This window comes from Furipterus horrens, unplaced genomic scaffold (assembly GCF_987537825.1).
Source record: "Furipterus horrens unplaced genomic scaffold, mFurHor1.1.pri manual_scaffold_9, whole genome shotgun sequence".
Lineage (NCBI taxonomy): Eukaryota > Metazoa > Chordata > Mammalia > Chiroptera > Furipteridae > Furipterus > Furipterus horrens.
Window position 1 is genome coordinate 37,759,614 of NW_028327179.1, and position 22,234 is coordinate 37,781,847.

A 22,234-nucleotide genomic window follows, 5' to 3' on the forward strand; every position below is an offset into this window, starting at 1 on the left:
AATAAGAAAAGGAAAAGGAACTATATAAAAAAAAAAAAAGCCAACACTAATTGAAGCACAAATTTCTTTTTATAAAAAAGAGCAGGAGCTGGTAGATAAACTCGCTAGGTAGACTGAAGTTGTATTTCTTCCGAGCCAAAAGCTGAATATATTTAAAAAGAAATGTAAAACATTTGCAATAACACTGCATTCTACCAGGTTTAAACCACTCATTAAAGCCATGCTTGTGTAAGGAGACAAGACAATGTTTTTAGATAATTTACAACATAATTAACATCACATACTACTTTTTTAGGGAACTTAGAGAAGAAAAATGCAAAGTAAATTTTTGTTGATTAAAATGAAAGAAATTAGATTGTTCATGCCATCCAAGAGAAAATCCCACATCAGTTCACCAATAAAGACAGGTCAAAGTCGTTGGGATTGAAGTTTCCATAAAATCCAACACATTTCTCTGCAAGGGCATTAACAATAGTTACATAAATGCATGATTTGATGCACTAATTTGGCAAAAAATAATTTGTCTCACTTTCTACACTGAAGTTGGTCCCTAGATATGAAAGTAATCTTCTAAGGCAGATACATTTCTAAAATTGTGGAATTGAAGGATGGGTTTCAGCAAAGCTTCTCTGGATTAAAAGTTGAGGAAAATAAACAAATATCATTCAGTTTTCTTTTTGCAATTAATATTGATAGTGTGAGTAAAAAGCTAAAAACAGAAGCTATTGAACTGTGGTGCAATACAAGATGAAATTGATTATAAATATCTCTGAAATAGTTAAATACAAAAGTCATGTTCAGAAGTACCTATGTTTGTGAATTACTATTTTCCATTTTAAATAAAGCCAACTCTTGCTCGCAATGAAAGAGTCCCAGGCAAAAAAAAAAAAAAAAAAAGTATCGTAAATGTGGGACCTGAAACTGACAGCTAGAAAAAGAAAAAGTACCCAGGTTTCCAGTTCCCAAGTAAAGGAGTAATGACTTATGAGATAATGTAACAAGTAAGATATTTCTATTTTTCACAGTCGTGTTTAAAATGTCTTCAACATAGTGCATGTATGGTGAGTTCGTGTCTGTAAGTATATAAGGGAGGACTCCCCCCCAAAAAACCAAATTATCTTCTGAAGGGTGGGTCCCTTGTAGTACAGGCTTCCCCCCACTAGGTGAGTGTTCTAGGAACCCATCTGTATCAGTGTACTAGCTGGTGTTGTTGTGAGAGGCTGCATTCGGCTTCAGTAAATTTTTTTGAAGATTCTTTCAATGCATTTGCCTACTTCATACTGGGTAATTTATGAGCATACCTGTCCACGCCTCACTGAGTGTTCAGCAGTTTTTGACCAAAAGCATCATGACCCTTGTGCCCCACCCTCCCTATTCACCTGATCTTGCCCATCCTGTCTGACAAACATCAAAATGTTCTCTGTATCTATGAGCTGTTTCAGTTTTGTTTGTTCAATTATTTTGTTTTTTAAATTCCACAGATAAGAGAAATAAAATGGCATTTGTCTTTCTCTGTCTGATGTATTTCATTCAGCACAATACCCTCTAAGTCCACCCATGTTGTTGCCAATAGCAAGGTTTCATTATTTTTTATGGCTGAGTCATATTCTATTGTATATATGCACCACTTCTTTACCCATTCATTTATTGATAGAGACTTAGATTGCTATTTTAAATAATGATGCAATTAACATATGGATGTATATGTCTTTTCAAATTAGTTTTTTTGGTTTCTTTGAATAAATACTCAAATGGAATGGCTGGGTCCTTCTTTGTCTCTTATTATAGTCTTTGTTTTAAACTCTATTTTTTCTGGTATAAGTACTGCTACCCAGCTTTTTTTCCCTTTCTTCCTTCTGTTCTTTCTTTCTTTTATTATTGTTTTTTGTTTCCCATTTTCATTAAATATCTATTTATTTTTAGTCTGTGTGTGTTTTTTTATCTGAAGTGAGTTTTTCATAGACAGAATGTGTAAGGGTCTTGTTTCTTATCCATTCAGCTACTATATGTCTTTTACACTTAAAGTAATTGTTGATAGTATGTAGTTATTGCCATTTTATTATTCATATTTTTTTCTTGCTTTTCTTCTTATAATACTGGTTTGGTGGTGATAAACTCCTTCAGCTTTTTCTTATCTGGGAAGCTCTTTATCATCATCTTAAATTAATGTAGCCATAATTTCAAATTCTAGAAAAAATACCATACTTGTAATACTAAACATTTCCACAAGAGGGCATTACAACTCTAGCCAGACACATTCTATACAAAAGGCTCTCCACTAGGAGAGACGGGGAGCGCAGGAATGTGGTCTTTGGTAGAACCCAAGCAAATGGACCAGGAATGGGTTACTGTAAGTTGAAGTTATGAGAAAGAAGAAACTGAAGAAATATACATATATAATGAGAAGCTAAAAAAAATAAATAGGGCAGGAAACCTGTCAATGGAAAGAAGAGAGAATAGCAACTTAAGCAGAAATGCTGTCATGTTAATGGTGGAGTCCTGGAGGGAAGATCTCAGACCCCACCTGCCAGTATCCCTGGAGCTCCTGCTCTGTAAGGCCTGATCACACTTGGATTAGCTTTCTGGGAGTGTCAGGGATCTGTGCATTTTTCAGTGTAGAGTCTCCTTACAGAAAACCCTCCTTTTTCTGAGGAAGCAGCAATTGAGTCTCTTCTGTTTATTTCTTCAAAAAGGGCTAATTGAAAAAGAAAGAAACAAGAAATATATTTTAATATATTAACTTTAAAAAGGATAGCACTTCTTTAAACTGTATAATATTTTAAAATGTGTATAGCATTGTTTTAAAATGTGTAATATAATGTAAAATATGGAAGGATATTGAAGGATATACATTGTTACAAAACAGAAAAGAGTTCATTCACATCGCACTAGCAGAGCCAAACTCTAGCCATGGAGAATTGAAGTGGAAAATATTGGCTAGTTTATTATGAATACAACACTCAAAAGAACAGGAAGCCAATGCTCAAAAGCCTGCACTCCCTGATGGTCTGTAGTTACAGATTACATGGGGCAAAATCACAACACACTGTGGGTTGGGGGTTTGGGGTCATGCTGGGAGCTGATTGGTTGGAGGTGAGGTAAGGGAAATGAGTCATTTCTTCAGGTCTTGACAGCTCTGACGTGGGTTCAGCTGTCCCTCTGTCCAGTTTCATGGGAAAGTAGCTGGGGGGTCATTCCACGTTAGGGTTCAGGAGCTGAAACATAACTTAGGTCAAGATGTTATTTTTAGCCTGCCAGAGGTCCAGCCCTGTGACCTTAATCAGTTCCAGGCTACTGTCTTCTGCTGCCCCAGGGGTTCGTGATTATCTTGGGGGAAAGGCTAGGTCTCTGAGGTGGGGTGCGGATGATTTCTAGAGAGCTAGGATTTAAAACTAAATTTAATCAAAGTTATAAGGACCCTTGGTTTCAACTCAAGGTATTAACAGCAGTTGTAGCTGAGTGATGATATTATGAGCATTTTTGTTTTGTTTTGCGCCAGTATTTTTTCCCTAAAACAAGCATACAGTTTGTTTAATGTTTTAAGTGCAATTCTCATTAAAAGAAGGAAAGAATTTTTTAAATCAAGATTTTTTAAAGTGAGAACAGTACAAGGTTGTGGAATGTCTCCAGAAGGATGATGTGATTTGGGTTGGGCCCCGGAGGGCTTGCAGATGCAGGTGTCACCCTGAGAAAGTCCCAGAGGCTAGGGCCTTTAAGGAATACTGGGAAAATGGAGTGTTGCAGAAGCATGAGTAGCAGAGGGAGACATGCCTCACCCGCTACCTCAGCAGTCCTGGGCCTGGTCTGATAATATTGCCAGGTGTTCCAACTTCACAAGAAAACACCATGCGAGCATGGAAGGAGGAAAGTCCTTGATATTCTATGCATCCTTTCCCCTGTCTGGGAAGGGAAGCCTTTGAAACTCTGCTTTCATCCCAAGGCAGGAAAGGCAGGAGAGGGTCCACAGTGCCCAAAGGGAAGAGCCCATAAAACAACTTTGGTTAATTGCCTACCTCAGGTCACTGTCTGTTTTACAGGGAGTCCCTAATGCTTACAGAGAGAGCCCATAAATAACTTCAGGTAACTGCCCCAACTTTAATGTACTGCCTCCCTTCACTTTTGTGTTTTACAACAAGATGAGCAAATGGAGTCTGAAGCAAGATAAGGATTTGGCCTAACAGACCCCCACACATACCTAAGTTCAAGTAGTCATGTCCCCTCGAGAAAAGCTGGCACCACCTTTATCCGTAAATCAATATGTAACTTCTTCACCCCATCCCACCAACTATATAGTCCTCAGAAAAAAAGACTCGCTCTCTTGGCCCTCTTGGCTTTCATGACACTCTTGGTGCTCTTGGCCTTCTGGCCACCGAGCCTCTGGCCACCCTAGGGCGTGCTTGCCACCCCGGCCTTTGGCCACCCTTGCTTTTGCTCTCCCGTTGACTAATACATTTTGCACGCATGCTAACAGGCTCGCTGATCTGTAATTTTTTTACTGCATTGACAAGAAGAACCAGGGTTTCTCTGATAACAGGAGCAGGGTGTCAACTCTGAAGCAGAGGGCACCCCAAGATTATAAAGGACACAAAAAATTGAATATATTTGGTAAAGATTGCTTTATCTTTTTAGACTTCTAAAAATGATGCACTATTTGATAGATATTTTAAAAAGATGTAATTTATATATGTTACAAAGCATAGTAATGGAACACAAATATACCCATTACTCAAATTTAAAAATAGAACATGACTAATACCTTCGAGACCCTCATATACCCCTCTCTGAACTCACCAAGCTCCCTGCCTCCCCAAAGTAACAACTCTTCTGAGTTCTGTGTTTAACATTTACCTTATGTTTTTTTGTTTGTTTGTTTGTTTGTTTTTTATATTTTATTGATTATGCTATTACAGTTGTCCCCATTTTTCTCCCATTGCCCCCTCCACCCAGCACCCCCTCACCCCCTCAGGCAATCCCTACATTATTGTTCATGTCCATGGGTCATGCATATAAGTTCTTTGGCTTCTCCATTTCCTATACTGTACTTTACATCTGTCCCTGGCTGGTTTGGCTCAGTGGATTGAGCGTCGGCCTGCAAGCTAAGTGTCGCTGGTTCGATCTTCCAGTCAGGGCACATCAGAGAAGGAAAACTCTGACTCCAAAAAACCTCCGCTGCCTTGCGGCATACCTCTTCAGGGGAAAGGCTAAGGGAGTAAACCCCGACAGAAAATCCGGAGCCGGAGTCCCTAAGGCGGTTTGACGTTGTAGTCAACACCGGCAACTCCTGCGGCGCACCTGAAGCCAAGCTGTATTGACTCCGTCTTTCCCTTGGACCCTTCAGCTGCGAAGAGAGGGGGGGTCTGCTGCATGGGCAACAGCAGACCCTCCATATCACCCTGCCCAGGATCTGTAGCTTCAGCTTCACTGGAGAGGACACTCCAGCATCATCGCAAGATGTCGATTTAACACGGGAGGAGACAGATACCGTGTCACTCCCGAGTCGGACTGCACAGCCATTCTCGGCGGTGCAAATAGACTCTTAAGAAGCTACACCATCATCTCTCGAGATGGACGGCTGCCGACTTTACATCTCCAAGGCTATTCTGTAGTTACCTATTTATACTTCTTAATCCGCTCACCTCTTTATCCCTTCCCCTACACCTCCCACACAACTGGCAACCATCAAAACACTCTCTATATCCGTGATTCTATCTCTGTTGTATTTATTGCCATTTTGTTGTTCATAGTTTTGATCTTCTTTTCTTAAATAAGTCCTTTAACATTTCATATAATAGTGGTTTGATGATGATGAACTCCTTTAGTTTTTTCTTGTCTGGGAAGCTCTTTATCTGCTCTTCTTTGAGATCTTTGCTGGACAGAGCAATCTTGGCTGCTTTTCACGATTTTGACTATTTCTTGCCAATTCCTTTCAGCCTGCAAAGTTTCTTTTGAGATATCAGCTGACAGTCTTATGGGAATTCCCCTGTAGGTATCTAACTCCTTTTCTTGCTGCTTTTAAGATTCTCTCTTTATCTTTAACCTTTGGCATTTTAATTCTGATGTGTCTTGGAGTGGGCCTCTTTGCATCCATCTTGTTTGGGGACTCTCTGTGCTTCTTGGACTTGCATGTCTATTTCCTTTGCCAAATTAAGAAAGGTTTCTTTCATTATTTTTTCAGATAAATGTTCAATTTCTTGCTCTTTCTCTTCTCCTTCTGGCACCCCTATGTTGTGAATGTTGGAATGCTTAACATTGTCCCAGAGTCTGCTTATACTATCCTCATTTTCTTGGATTCTTTCTTTCTTCTTGTTGTTTTGATTGGTTGTTTTTTGGTTCCTTATGTTCCAAATCATTGATTTGAGTCTTGGCTTCATCCACTGTACTGTTGTGGGCAGAGCCACAGAGCTGGCAGGTGGGTGCCATATCTGAGATTCCATTAAACTGGCTAACACTATTTGCCCCACCCTAGAGATCCTCTGAGACTCCATCCCACACAATTTACAGCTGTTAACAGTGGCTTTTCCATATGAGTGGCATATAAGCTTGGCTCAAGCTTCACAACTGCCTAAATCCGTTAAAACAAGCAACATCTGGCCTCAGTGAGCCCCCAGCCCCAATACCTCTTGCCAAGTAGCCCCAGTCCCAGGAGTAGCAGCAGCCAGCCAGGATTCACAGCTTGGCTTTGCCTAGGAATCTGAAAGCCCAGCACAAGTAGCAACCATCTCAGATTGCTTTATTGCTCAGACAGAGTTGCCCCAGGCAGAACACAGATGGGGGCTGACCTTGACCTGCACCACCCAGGAAACCCCAGGACCTGTGCACCCAGTGGACAGCTACAGACCATGTTGGAGCACCACCACCTTGCCCTTGCACAGCTGATCCTCCGTGGAAGGCAGAGGGTGGTGGTCAGTGGTCACAGCCAGTCCTTGCAGCTGACTGGCCCGGGTAAATCCCTCCCATTGATCTGCCAACAGCAATCAAGGCTCAACTACAAGAGGGTTGTATACTCAGCCCACATGAAGGGCACACCTTGAGTACCCAGCTTGGGTGATAGGGGAGGCTGTGCCACTGGACCCTACAGGACACCTACTACATTAGGGCACACTGCCAAGACAGGGAATCATAGCAGCTCTACCTAATACACAGAAACAAACACAAGGAGGCTGCCAAAATGAGGAGATGAAGGAACATGGCCCAAATGAAAGAACATATCAAAACTCCAGAAAAAGACCTAAATAAAATGGAGATAAGCAATGTTTCAGATTCAGAATCACTTATGGTTTTATTGCAAATGTATACATTCTTAATAATAGCTAACATTCTTTCTATGCTTGCTCCTTGTAAGACACTATTCTGATTTCTTCACATACTTTAACTCTAACCCTCGCAACAACCATAAGAGGTAAATATTATTATCATCACCATTCAGCAGATGAGGAAACTGAGGCACAGAGAGTCTAAGTGACTTGCTGAAAATCACATAGCTAGTAAGTGGCAAACCCTGGTTTCAAACCCAGGCAGTCTGCTCTAGCTCCTCTACCCTAACTGCCCACTGTACCTACTCCTAACAATATATTGCTATTTTACTTATTTTTGAATCACATACAAATAAAATCCTACTGTCATAATTTTATTTGCCCAGAAGCACACTCTGAGATATATTTTCTAATGAAAGTGGTTTATTTGGAAGGTAAGCCACTGTATTAGTCAGGGTTCTCCAGGAAAATAGGACTAATAGGATAAATAAATAAATAAATAAATAAATAAATAAATAAATATGGAGAGAGAGAGAGAGAGAAGGACAGAGATTTATTATAGGAATTGACTCATGCAGTTGCAGAGGCATAGATGTCCCACCACCTGCCATTTGCAAGCTGGAGAATCAGGAAGGCTGGTGGTGTAACTCAGCCTGAAGGTCTGAGAACCAGGGCCCAGTGGTGTGAGTCCTGGTCTGTGTCTGAAAGCCTGAGAATCAGGAATGCCAATGTCTAAGGCAGGAGAAGACGGGTCTCTCAGTTCAAGCACAGAGAGCAAATTTGCCCCTTCTCAGACTTTTTGTTCTGTTCAGCTCCTCGGCAGATGGGATGAAGCCCACCTGCTTTGGAGAGGGAGCTCTTCTTTACTCAGTCTATCCACTCAAATGCTAATCTCCAACCCAGAGGCCTCCCAGACACACCCAGATATGTTTTACCAGCTCTTTGGGCATCCTTTAGCTCAGTTACATTGACACATAAAATTAACTGTCATAGCCACAAAAACCCAGTAAGGAAGTGTCAACTATTGGTTGAGGGCTGGCTTCTAGAGGGCATTAAAATCTTGGCTTTTCTGGCCTGCCACACGTGCAGGCTTGGCAAACAGAGAAATCCTCTGGCAAAGGGTTGAGATAACTGACTGCTTGGGGTTGGTCTGGCCTGTGCCCTAGTGGGGATGAGTGAGCGCTTCCAATATCTGTGGCATACTCCATGAGCATTCTCCAATTGCTTCTCTTGGTTACTGTTCACCATTATGGTTATGAGATTCATCTATGTCAGCCAGCTGATACATAAAATGGAAGTTGATTAATTTTCACTGTTATATTTCATTGTCTGAATATGTTCTATTTATCCATTCTTTTGTTAAAGGACATTTTGGCTGTTTCCATTTTTTATTATCACAAATAATGTTACCTAGAACCATCTTGCACAAGTCTCCTGCTGCATTCGTTCAACAGTTACTCCTAGTCCTGACAGGTGTGACTTGCTTGGTTAGTGTCCTCTTGTAGAGCAAAAGGTTCTGTGTTTGATCCCCAGGCAGGGGACGTGCCTAGGTTGCAGGTTTTTGAAGCTCATACACAAGGCAACTGATTGATATTTCTCTCTCACATTGATGTTTCTCTCTCTCTCTCTCTCCCTCCATTCCCCTCTCTAAAATAGATAAATGTGTCTTCAGGTGAGGATTTTTTAAAAAAGAAGTACAAATCAGTAGTTACAAAATAGTCATGGGGATGTAAAGTACAGCATAGGGAACAGAGTAAATAATATTGTAATAACTGTATATGTGCCAAGTGGGTACACAGAAACATTGAGAACACCTTGTAAAGTATATGATTGTTTAACCACTATACTATACACCTGAAACTAGTAGAAAATAATATTAAATGTAAACTAATTAAAAATTAAAATTTTTAAATAATAATAATAATAATTAAAAGTCATGTGGATTCGAGTTCAGTATTGGTTTCTGTCTTTGTAATTTAAATAGTCTAAGAAGAACAATTAGACATGTAGAGTTGTGACCATAAATGAAATTGTTTTTCTTGCCTAACTTGTATGATAGTTAATTTTATGTGTCAATTTGACAGGTTCACAGGGGGACTAGATATTTGGATAAACATTATTTCTGGGTGTGTCTGTGAGGTTATTTCTGGATGAAATTGGTATTTGAATCAGTGGACTCAGTAAAGCAGTTTGCCTTCTCCAGTGTGGGTGGGCGTCATCCAATCTGTTGAGGGCCTGAGTAAAACAAAAAAGTGGAGGAAGGAAAAATTCAGCCCTTTCTGCCTGACTACTTGAGCTGGGACATCAATCTTCAGCCTTTGGCACTCCTGATGTCTTCAGATCTGGACTGGAATCTACATCATCAGCTCCCTGGTTCTCAGATCTTCAGACTTAGACCGAATTACACCACAGGCTTTACTGGGTCTCCAACTTGTAGACACCAGATCATGGGACATGTCAACCTCCATAATTGCATGAGCCCTTCCTTCCTTCCTTCCTTCCTTCCTTCCTTCCTTTCTTCCTTTCTTCCTTTCTTTCTTTCTTTTAGAGAAAGAGAGGAAGCGGGTAGGGGGAGAGAGAGAGATTTGTTGTTCCACTTATTGATGTATTTATTGGTTGATTCTTGCATGTGCCCTTACCAGGGACTGAACCCACAACCTTGGTGTATCAGGACGATGCTCTGGAGAATGCTGAGTAATACAGATCAGTTACAAAAAAAGACTTTCAAAAGTATTGTATTGTATGAGTGAAGGTAGCAACTTGAGTTAGGTGTAGTGTCTAAGAATGACAGTGTAGGATGACACTAAATTTCTGTGTCTATTACAATTTAGCATCTTTATTTTATAGCTGGATCTCAAACTATACAGATGATAAGTTTCCTTCTCTGTACTCTTACTCCATCATTCTCTTAGGACCTTTTTCCCTTTGGGACAAGTGGTTCCTCTAGGGGACTTATAACAGGAGAAAGATTTGACAATATTAATAAACTCTTGTACATTTCCAGTGAAGGAGGAAGTGGTTCCCAGTGCAAGTTCCCAATAGCAATTTTCTAGGACTGCTGTAACAAATTACCACAAATGGGGTGGCTTAAAACAAAAGAAATTTATTATCCTACAATTCTGGAGGTCAGAAGTCTGAAATCAAGGTGTCAGCAGGATTATTTTGCTTCGGAGACTGTGAGGGAGAATTGGTTCCACAGCTCTCTCCTAGCTTCTGGTAGCTGCCAGCAATCCTTGGTGTTCCTTGGCTGCATAACTCCAGTCACTGACTGTCTTCACGTGGCCCTCAATCTGTATGTTTCTAACAAGGCCTTCTCTTAAAAGTGAAGGATTTAGGGTCTACCGTAAACCAGGATGATCTCATCTTGAGAGTTTTACCTGAATGACACTTACAAAGACCCTTTTTCCAAATAAGGCCACAGTCACAGGTTTTGGGTAGGCATATCTTTGGAAGTCCACAATTAACCCAGTGCAGGAGACAACAGAAGACACTGTGGCTGGAGAAGCTAATTACTTTAGATTGCTACAGGTTCTACTCTTTTCTCTCTTATAGTGGGTGGGGTGAAAACACACCATGCTGGGTGTTATAGATGAGATTTCTTCTTTTGTGTATCCTGAGAGTTAATTTCTTTTCCCTACATAGAAGCTCAGTAAAAGATGTCTGCTCTCACTGAAGGGATTGGCAAGGAACCCAGCCAAGCGGAAGTGGTGCTAATATTTTCTGGGGATAATATTTTCTAACTCTCTAAGGAAAAATATGTGTGCTGTTGGTTGGATGGATTGTAAAATAACTTAATTGTTATTTATTTATTTATTTCTTCTTGATAGTAATGTCTTTTATTTATTTATTTATTTTTTAATATGCTTTATTGATTATGCTGTTACAGTTGTCCCAATTTCTTTTTCCTCTGCTCCCCTCCATCCAGTGATTCCCCCCTCCCTCCAGTTGTCCCCCCATTTTAGTCCATGTCCATTGGTTTTGCATATAGTTCTTCTCCACCTCTTCCTGTCTACTCCATTCCCCCCTACTATGCTTCTTAATTCCTGCATCATCTCCCTCCCTTTTCCCCCTTCCCCCTCCCCCATCACCACTGACCTACCCCAATATGTTCCCCATACCTATAATTCTTTTTCCACTCTCGTTGCCTACTTAGTTTACCTTTGTTTTGATTCTCTAGCTTCTATTGTTGGTTGTTGTGATAAAGTTTTCATTTTAATGTTCATAGTTTTGATCCTCCTTTTTCTAAACCAGTCCCTTTAACATCTCATATAACAGTGGTTTGGATCTAATGGACTCCTTCAGTTTTACTTTGTCCTGGAAGCACTTTCTCTGCCCTTCTATTCTGAATGACAGCTTCACTGGATAGAGTATTTGTGGCTGTAGGTTTTTGCTTTTTATTACTTTGAATATTTCTTGCTAGTTCCTTCTTGCCTGCAGAGTCTCCTTTGAGAAATCAGCTGATAGTCTAATTGGACTTTTTTGTACATGATTCTTTTCTTCTCTCTTGCTGCTTTTAAGATTCTCTCCTTATCTTTAATTTTTGACATTTTGATTAAATGTGTCTTGGAGTGGTTCTCCCTGGATCCAGTTTTTCTGGAACTCTCTGTGCTTCCTGTACCTGTAAGTCTATTTCTTCCCTAAGTTAGGGGAGTTCTGCTTCATTATTTTTTCACATAATTTTTCAGTTTCTAATTCTTCTTCACCTCCTGGCAACCTTGTAATTTGAATGCTCGTTTGCTTATAGCTGTCCCATAGGTTTCTGAGCCTCTCCTCATATTCCTCACTTTTTGTTTCCTCTTTCTGCACTGGTTGACTGTTTGTTCCTTCCCTATGTTCCGATTTGTTGATTTGATCTCTATTTTCCTTTCCTCACCACTTGTCTCGTATGTGTTTTCATTCATTTCAGCATGACTAGTCTTTATTCCTTCCCTGTCTTCAATATCTTTTGTTAATTCTGTAAGCTGCCTTATGACTATAGCTCTGAAACTGAGCCTCAGAAAGATTTTCTATTTGTTCATCGGTTAATTCCCTAAGGCGGTTTGACATTGTAGTCAACACCGGCAACTCCTGCGGCGCACCTGAAGCCAAGCTGTATTGACTCCGTCTTTCCCTTGGACCCTTCAGCTGCGAAGAGAGGGGGGGTCTGCTGCATGGGCAACAGCAGACCCTCCATATCACCCTGCCCAGGCTCTGTAGCTTCAGCTTCACTGGAGAGGACACTCCAGCGTCATCGCAAGATGTCGATTCAACACGGGAGGAGACAGATACCGTGTCACTCCTGAGTCAGACTGCACAGCCATTCTCGGCGGTGCAGATAGACTCTTAAGAAGCTACACCATCGTCTCTGGAGACGGACGGCTGCCGACGACCGACGAATTCCCGTATTTGCTTTTCGGTTAGCTGCATGATTGGTATTTTAATCATTATTCCTGCCATCCTGACCGTTTTGTTTATCTTTCCTTCTTGGGCGGGTCTGTCACACCTCCTACGCTATATTGGGCAGAGCCCCATGCACTTGTCACAGCCGGGCAACCCTTTTCACCACACTGTGGCACTTTGTGTGGGGGCGGGGGTCCAAGATGGATTCCTGCCGTTACTCACTGCTGAGAGACCGGGAGCCTCTTCCTCCATCCCCATGCCCTCTGAGCCTCACAGTCCGAGGCAATGGGGGTCTGCCCTCCCCAGCATTGGAATCACGAGCTGACGGGTCTCAACTGCAGCCGGGAGTGCTAGCCTGGCAGTCTCACCACCCATCACCGCAGCTGCCGCCGCCAGCACAGCTTAATCTCTTTGCCCCTATTTCGCCCCTCCTACCTATCTGGATGAGCACCAGTTGTTTATAACTTAATACGTTGGACTTCCCTGTAGTTTTATTTTCTGGAACTTCTGGTTATTTCTGGTTTTGCAGTAGTTGTAGTCCTTTTAGTTGTGGAGGGAGACAGAACATGTCAGTCTAAGCCTCCATCTTGGCCGGAAGTCAGTAATGTCTTTTCTAAAAAAAACAAAACAAAACAACAACAACAAACTTCCCCCAAATCTATTCTGTTATGTTCTATTTGTTTATTTAAATAGTCAGAAGTAAGAATGACAAATGCTAACTTTTTCATTCTTGGTGGGGTTTTGAGTGTGTGTGTTTGCTTTTCTGTATTTTTACAAATAAAACGGTAATTTGATAAATTATTATAATTAACAAGAGACATCATAGATACATTTTATTTTATTTTATTTATTTATTTTTAGAGAGAGGGGAAAGGAGAAAGAGAGGGAAAGAAACATCACTGTGTGATTGCCTCTCATGCCTCCCCAACTGGGGACCTGACGTGCAATCTAATTATGTACCCTGACTGGGAATCGAACCAGCGACACTTGGTTCGCAGGCCGACGCTCAATCCGCTGAGCCACAGCAGCCAGGGCCATAGATACATTTTTAAACAGTACTATTTACTTCTTCAGATGTTTATTTTTCACTATCAGCCTGGATTTCCTGTCTAGTCTCCCTTAAAAAAATTAAAGTGACATTCTAAGAACAGAAGTGTGACTACCCTGTTGTTATGTCTATTCGGAGAAGCCTAAAGTAGTACGGAGACAGCAACCAGAGCAGGACGAGTAGGTCTGGGCTTGAGTGTGCGTGGCACTGGGCTGACAGAACTAAAAATATCTTATCACAGAGAAAATACCTTCGTGAAAAAGATCTTACCCCCTCCCCCAAGGCCAAAAATATCCAATGTTTCTATGTCAAAAGCGAATATAACTACATTGCTTCTGTGAACTACATTTGCATTTATATTTTTCTTTTGCCACTTTAACTTTAGGCCTCCCTCTCTTATGGCCAAAGAGTCCCATTATTTTAGTGCCAGAGATCTTTCAAAAGCTACCTATCTATTCTATCATTCTCATTCCACAATGAGAAAATGGAAACTCTTAGAGTTAAATAAATAACTGGATGTGAGAACAGTGTTTCAGCTCTGTGCAACAGACCGTCGTCGTCGTCGTCGTCGTCGGCAGCCGTCCGTCTCGAGAGACGATGGTGTAGCTTCTTAAGAGTCTATCTGCACCGCTGAGAATGGTTGTGCAGTCCGACTCGGGAGTGACACGGTATCTGTCTCCTCCCGTGTTGAATCGACATCTTGCGATGACGCTGGAGTGTCCTCTCCAGTGGAGCTGAAGCTACAGAGCCTGGGCAGGGTGATATGGAGGGTCTGCTCTTGCCCATGCAGCAGACCCCCCCTCTCTTCGCAGCTGAAGGGTCCAAGGGAAAGACGGAGTCAATACAGCTTGGCTTCAGGTGCGCCGCAGGAGTTGCCGGTGTTGACTACAACGTCAAACCGCCTTAGGGACTCCGGCTCCGGATTTTCTGTCGGGGTTTACTCCCTTAGCCTTTCCCCTGAAGAGGTATGCCGCAAGGCAGCGGAGGTTTTTTGGAGTCAGAGTTTTCCTTCTCTGGCAACAGACCACTGATTCAGGTTTTACCCATGTTAGTAACAATGCTGAGTCTATTATTAAAACACCTAAAATTACTATTTATCAGTTGTGCCTCACTCTAATGAATAACACTTCAGAATATAAAAATCAGTTTCAACCACTGTATCTCTTTTAATTCTCAGAACAACTCTGGGGAGGAACTTGTTTGCCTTATTTTTTTAGTGCCTATAAAACAAGTCTCTGAGATTTGCTCAAGGTCACAGTTCAATATTACACATCAGCCTTATTTAAAACAAGGAACTCCAAATAAAGTGCATAGTTCAGTTAATAGTATAACAATGCTCATTTCTTAGGTTTGATAAATGTCTTATAGCTGTGTAAGATGTTAAAAGTGGGAAAAGCTTGGTGACACTTGGTACTATCTTTTCTGTAAATCTAAAAGTATATCAAAACAAAAAAAATTTAAAAGGGGTCCTCTATATATTCTCACAGTTTTCAAGCATTTTAGAACTGGCAGTGTGGAATATACTCTTTCCTTTTACAGCTGAGGATACTGGTGTCCAAGCTGACTTGCCTAAGCTTAGACCAGACCAGACAGCCTCAATTTCTTAGCTGTTTCTCCTGTAACACCTGCCCAATTTGCAGGGGGTGTATAGAAATCTCATTGTTCCACTAAAAAAAATTGCCGGGAAGCCACAGATCATGTCTATTCTCAGGAGCACATTAAGACCGATATATACAATTCATTGCAATGCCTAAACTCATTGTATCTGTGAACCAATTTTTCCATCACATGATTATTCAAACTATGTGCACCTGAAAAGGTCACCAGTGGTTATTTTCACCTGGCCCATTTTGTAGGAAGACATGTTCTCTTTTTTAAATTCTTACTCAAGGCCATTTTTTTTCCATTGCTTTTAGAGAGAGATAGGAAGGGAGAGAGAGAAACATCGGTGTGAGAGAGAGGCATCAATTGGCTGCCTCCCGTAGGTGCCCAGATGGGGGACTGAACCCGCAACCCAGGTATGTGCCCTTCAGTTATGGGACAATGCTCCAACCAGCTGAGACGCCCTGTCCAGGAGTCCCTTCTTGTTCTTCAGTTGCTTTTCTTTGGTACTGCAGCCTTTATTCCATCTTGACTTGCTTTCCCCCGCTGACCTTATTTTCTTGAGTCTGCTGGGTGAGACTGTGAGGGTCACTCTCAATGCAACTGTGAAGATGTGGGCTTTTCCTGCACCCTATCCTTTGAGAGTCATCCCACTTCCTTAAGACTCAGGCACAAATTACCCAGTAGGTATGCTCACTTATCATCCTTGAGCACTGGGACCAGGGAGAATCACATTTCTTCAAAATTCTGCTCTGTGTCCCTTCCTAAATCCAGCTACTTGATATAATTCTATATTACAGTAAAGGCTACATGTGTATAATTACTTCATTCCTATTGTAACCCACCTCACTGATGGGTTTTGGATTGATTTTTTCCTACTTCTCATTCCCTGGACTGACTTTGAATGCTGATTCTCTCCTCACCCGTTCCTGACCTCTAGTTTCAGTTTCTGAAAACTGCTGCCCTTGGCTATAGAAAGATCATATGATGCCACTGTTGCTACTGAACATAGAGCAAGGGGGGAGAAAAAAAAAACAGAAAAAAAGAGGCACAAATGCATTATTATTGTCAGTTTTCCTATCTTCTCGCAAAGGCATGGGACTTCAAAACTATTCAGGAAAAGAGAGAAAGATTAATTTAAAAAACCCTATTTTTATATTTTACATGTTCCTTTCCAGTCTGGGCTTTATATTTAGTTTTTCCTTTTAATATTAAATCATGTTTTATTTTTCCATTTTGCTACAGTCTTCATTATGTTCATTTTAGTAGATTCATAATATGCATAATTTATACAGTTAACTATGTGTCAAGGTATTTAACATAGATTATTTTATTTAATTCCCATGAAACACTACAGGCCAAATATTGTTTTGCTCATTTCACAAGTGAAAACTGGGGTTCAGGGTGGTAAAGTAACTTGCTCAAAATCATGCATCCTAGTGAGCGGGTAAGCCAGGATTCAAACCAAGCTCTCCCGATTCCAAAGTCTTTGCTATTGACTTGTCAGAGTATGCACTGAGGACCCACAAATCCCAGGCCCAGATTTGTAGCATAGTCCCCTTTCCTAAACTGGTAGGACTCTGCTTGGCTGCTGCACACCAGAATCATGCGAGGAGCTTTAAAAAATACTGCTGCCTGAGTCTCATCTCAGAGATTCTGATATAATTGGTCTGGGTTGTGGCCCCAGGCATCAGGGTATTAAGAACTCTCCCAAGTATTTTAATGTCCAGCCAGAATTGAGAGTACTGTTCTCTATGACAGCTTTACTGTAGAGACGACAAAAGAGGAGAAACAGTTAAATCCTACTCAAAATGAATGAGTTTATTTAACTTCAAAGTGGCTTCTTACATAAGTTATTTGCCTCCTGCCAATTTGTGGAAGTCTACTCCTATAGGTTAGGGAGTCGTCAGGAGAGAGCAGCAGTTTTCAACCAGTGTGCGACAAGAATTTTTAAAACATGTAATACCTGACGATTTAGTCAGAGCCACTGACCTCTTTTCCCTTGGATTGTCAAATTGAAAAACGACAACAGCCAACACAATGATAGCTGTCCAGTGTGAATGAATCAAAATTATACCTATTTTTTTGTCAGATCAGCAAAAAATATAACATTTCTTGGTGTGCACAGAATTTCTGTAATTAGTCTATGTGTGCCATGAGATGTAAAAGCTTGAAAATCGCTGGCAGAGAGGTACAAATGGAAGTCACGAAGGTAGATGAACTGCCCCCAGCAAAGCATGCAGTGAGAAGGGAAAAAAGGCTAAGAAAAGAGCCTGGGGAGGTAACAGTAAAGAGATGTACAGAGGAAGAGCTGCAGAGCCATAGGAGAGGCTTTTCCTAGGATTTTAAAATACTAAGTGCTGCTGAGAGGCCATAGAGGAGAATGTCTGAAAAAGTGTCCAGTGGATTCAGCAGTAAATCCTCACTGGATCCTCATGGGAGAACATGGTGGAGCCGTGTGGTGTGGGTAAACCAGACTGCAGTGACTGAAGCAGTCTGACAGGAAAGGAAGTGGATAGAATCATATGGACCTTTTTAATAGAAGTTTTGGTTTTAAAAATATATCAATGTCTTTTCAGCTATAAACATAGGAAAACCCAAATAAAAATGACTTACACAATAGAAACTCTCCCATTCAAAACACACATACACACACACACACACACACACACACACACACACACACACACACACACACACACAGTACATAATAAGGAGCAGCCGAGGGGGTGGTTCACAGGTTTAGACTCTAGTAGGCTTCTCTAGAGATACCACTGGCCACTCCTTTGTGGTCAAAAGATGGTAAAGCATCTCCAAATATCCCATCCTCACATGACAAGGCCTAGAGGGATAGCTCTCCTCATATGCCTCACTCCTTGTTATTAGGGAGCAAACCTTCCTGAAAGCTCCCAACAGCCATGCCCTAATGACTCCTTGGCTTTAACACTCACAACTCTCTCTCCTGGCTACAAGAGAGTTTCAGTAAGTGAACATCTGGCATTATTTCCCTTTATATTGGGAGGTAGGCTCTGCTTTCAAGGAAGAAGGCGGGAGAAAGATTGCTATTTAGACAGCCAGGAGTTCCACAGAGGGTATGGAGAGAGAGTGGTAGCCAGAGGAAGACAGGAGCTTAATGCCAAGTTTTTGTTTGTTTGTTTTTTTACTTTTTTAAAAACATGGTTAAAACTGAGCATGTTTAAATGCTTTTTATAGAAAAATTATAATTATAATAATGAGACCCCTGTGATGTGGCATGCAATCGGATATTAAACATGAGAGATAGACAGGCACCTTTCCCATTCTAATTGGAGGGAAGGAGAACTGGGTGAGAGTGGATATAGGTTGAATGTGTAGGTTTGCTGGGGAGGTGAGGGGATTCCCATCTGATGGCTTTGGTTTCTTCCCTTTGAAGTAGGTGACTGAGTCACCTGCTGAGGGTAAGGGAGAGTTGCCCAGGCAACACAGGATTTCCAGCTGGTTTTAAGGGCACAGTTGAGGTTGGCTGCCCTGAATTTAAAATTACTCTAATCAGGAGCATTAATGATTTTTTCCCTCCACCTGCACTAGACACCTAGTCACAGGTGTTGAGAAGGCAGACAGATTACTATCTCAGGGGACTTTCTGTACAAGTGTGATAAAATAAATAAAACAAGGGAACGGGATATTATTTTTTTAAAAAGCAATTTCAGCCCTACTTGATGTGGTCCATTGTTCTGTAACTGAAAAGTTGTGGGTTTGATTCCTGGTCAGGCCACATACCCAGGTTGCAGGTTTGATCCCTGGTCTGGGTGTATAGGGGAAGCAACCAATTGATACTTCTATCTTGCATTGATATTTCTCTCTCCCTTCTTCTCTAAAAGCAATGAGAAAATGTGCTGTAAAGAGTATTGAAAAAAAAGCAATTGCAGTCATAGAACACAGAGTCTAAGTTGGGAGAAAGTGAAAACAGGGGTGTAGATCCATAGGAAGAAAATCAAGACACCACAAGATCAGAGACACTGAAGTTACCAAAGGACTTTGGTAAGAGTGAGAGAGAGAGAGTGAATTGGAAGGATTGGAGGACAAGGCAAACCAAATGGCCTCACTGGACTTATTTCCAACATGGTGCAATTCTGGACGATGACAAAGTCCAGAATGTTGCATTGGAATGAGTGGCTGAAGCACAATGAATAAAATAAAAAATGAGGAGCTATGGTATTTGGGAGGGTCATATATATGGACTGTGGCCCAATTTGTAACAAGTTACCAGACAATGCCAATTTGATGGTCTGGGAACCACACTTTGAATGCCAAGATACTGGATAACCCTATTATTGGCGTACTCTGTTCTTTATTTAAATGTCCTCTACCATACTCTGTTGAAGGGGTGGACCTTAAAAGAAATAGGTTCTACCCAGTCCCATCTTGGCAGGCTGGGGGTGGAGGCACTGATACAGGTACAAACCAATCCATAATCTGGACTCAGCCAGTCAAAATTTCTCATGAGACTCTAAACTAAAAGATAGAGACGGACTCTCCAAGGCAGTCATAGGCAGTAGAGCTACGAGATCCATTTCCCCCGAGTTTAGCATCAAAAACAAGCTAAAGTCTTATGTAAGTTGAAATTTTAGGAAGCAGTAATCATGATGAAATTGGTTCTTAGGGAAAAAATGGAGCAGAGGCACAAAATTGATATGAAACAAGGGATTAAGCAGCTCTAGAGTGAGAAAGTCATTATCATTGACATGACCTTTCTCCTTAAATATACCTGACACTAACACTGGGCCTCTCTGGCCAGCCTTCTTGTCTCTCTCCTTACCTTGGCTAAATTACACTCTTTTTTTGGGAGGGGGAGAGGGTTCCTTGATTTATAAGGCTCCTCCAGGAAGCTCCCCCTGCCGCCTGAAGCTGTGGGTGCCCTCGCAAGTACACCTATAGCATCCCTAGTGTCCAGATCATAGTGCTCACTCAACACCATTTATGACAACCACCATTTGGATACTTATTTGCCAGGTGTCATATATTTTCTATTAAATACATACATATTTATTTAAAAACAGTTGAAGTTAGATATTCTAGTTTCATTTACCATTATCAATCTTCACTTTTTAAATAAGAAGAAGCTCAAGAGAGGTTAGAGAACTCCCCCAAGATCACATAGTTGTGGCATCGAGGTTTGAGTACATGATCAACTTCAAAGCTTGTGCTCTTTGGTATTGTACCTGCTCCTTTCTCTAGACTGTAATCACTTCTATCTTCTTTTCCAGCCTCAACACTATGACCTTGCCTGTCTCTTGATCATTGTATAACTCTGTCTGGTGATTGCCTGGTACAGGTTTTTAAAGGTGTTCGTTCTCAAAAGTATTTGTTGAGTGAATGTGGCTGAATATGAGTAAAAAATGTTATTTGCTGGGCCAATCAACTTTTTATTATGATTTATGGTGAAAATTCCTTATATAACCAGAAGTCCTGAACAAGAAGATTATTTATAAAATATACAACTGGTAGATCAGATCTGCAGTATACGTGATTCTAGTCAGCATTGCCAATTCCAAATCTACAGCTGTGTGGTTCTTTGTCCATTCCTTGTCCTGAACTGTTAGGGGACCACTGGAATCTTTGCTTGGACATGCCAGACACGGGCTCTCTGCACACAAAAACCGTTAGAGCTCTCTTCCATCTAGAAGCAGTGGTGTGCAGGGAAGCTAGCCTGGCTGTGTCTGTTTTGTATACTTATAAATGACCCCAAATGCAGAGTAACAGTATGCTGCCTGTGATGTCCGTCCACCTCCAGTTCTCTAAGCTCTAAGAAGCGAAGAGGTTGACAAGCGTTCCCTGTGGCTGCAAACATGCTTAGTCAGCACCAGCACTAGCAGGACTGAGTAGACAAGTTGAAGAAGCACCTAGCGCTCATTACTTCCCGACTGTTTCTGTAAATGACACAGGATCAGATCCCAAATCACAGGAGTAACAAGAAAACCCCAACCTCCACCAAATCTGTCAATGACCCCGTTCTGTCCTATTGTGCAAAGACTGGGGTAGTTAACGCAGGCTGGTTGTTTCTAAAATGCTTTTAGCCAAATGCAAAGCTATCTTCAGAAATGTTCTTTGCTCACGTGGCTCGTGCAGATGCTAATTACTAAGAGGCTGAGAAACGTGCAGTTGGGGAGACCGGCATTTCCACCGGGAATAAACTGGCACCTCTAGAAATAAAGCTCCGCAGCCAATGCGTCGCCTCGGCACGTGGGATTGGCAGCCTCAGCCATGACGTGACCTGGGCGGGCCGAGTCAGTTTGCGACAGAGGCCGCGGGTCCGGGCCAGAGGATCTGAGCGGGAACCCGCAGCTCAGCGCCTGGACTGTGCGTCTGCTCTCTGCCAGCCGGAAATATCTCTTCCTTGCCGGCGCCCCCCGAGCCTCGGCACCGAATTCCGGCGCCGGTGTGGACCCAGAACCTACGGTCCCCTGCACGGCCAGGACTCCTCCGCGTGCGTGCGGGAGGCTGGGGACGCCGAGGTTTGGCCTGCGGGCGCGGAGTTTCCCGGAAGGGTGGCGAATCTGTGCCGGGCTCAGGCGGGATCGACTCCTCTGCCCTCTCTGGCCGTGGCTCCGCGCCGGGAGAGCTGCGGAAGGCCTGCCGGCCCGCGGGTAGATGCAACAAATGAGGGGGTCTCCAAGTTTGTGGGTTTGCATCCGCAACGCTGCAGGAGACGTCCGCGGAGCTGTAGGCTCTTCTCCGGCCACTAACTTCACTTATCCAGCTGCTGGGGAATTGGGGGTGGGGTGGTGAAGAGGGCCTTGTAGTGAATTCTTCCATGAAAACTTTTACCCCCTGAGCCTGGAGGTCTGCTTGATGGGGGTAGGGAGAGGGGTGGGGATCACGTGTGGCCCGGGGCGAGGAGAAGCCGCCTAGCTCTGGTTCTGCGAGCTGCAGTGCCCTGCGGCGGGTGAGTTCTGCGGGCGGAGCGCTGAGA

The 22,234-nt window shown here is 42.2% G+C and overlaps 1 protein-coding gene across 2 annotated transcripts in view; it reads left to right on the forward strand.

The window, feature by feature from the left end:
- Nucleotides 1-21,533: 21,533 nt before the first annotated feature.
- TMEM243 (transmembrane protein 243) overlaps nt 21,534-22,234 on the forward strand; it is a 30,187-nt gene continuing 29,486 nt past the window's right edge. Inside the window, exon 1 of one of the 2 annotated variants that reach the window (XM_090287276.1) lies at nt 21,534-21,908. The gene's annotated coding sequence lies outside the window, so the exon portion shown is untranslated. The remainder of the gene's footprint in view (nt 21,909-22,234) is intronic. The other variant, XM_090287275.1, reaches the window with a different exon arrangement.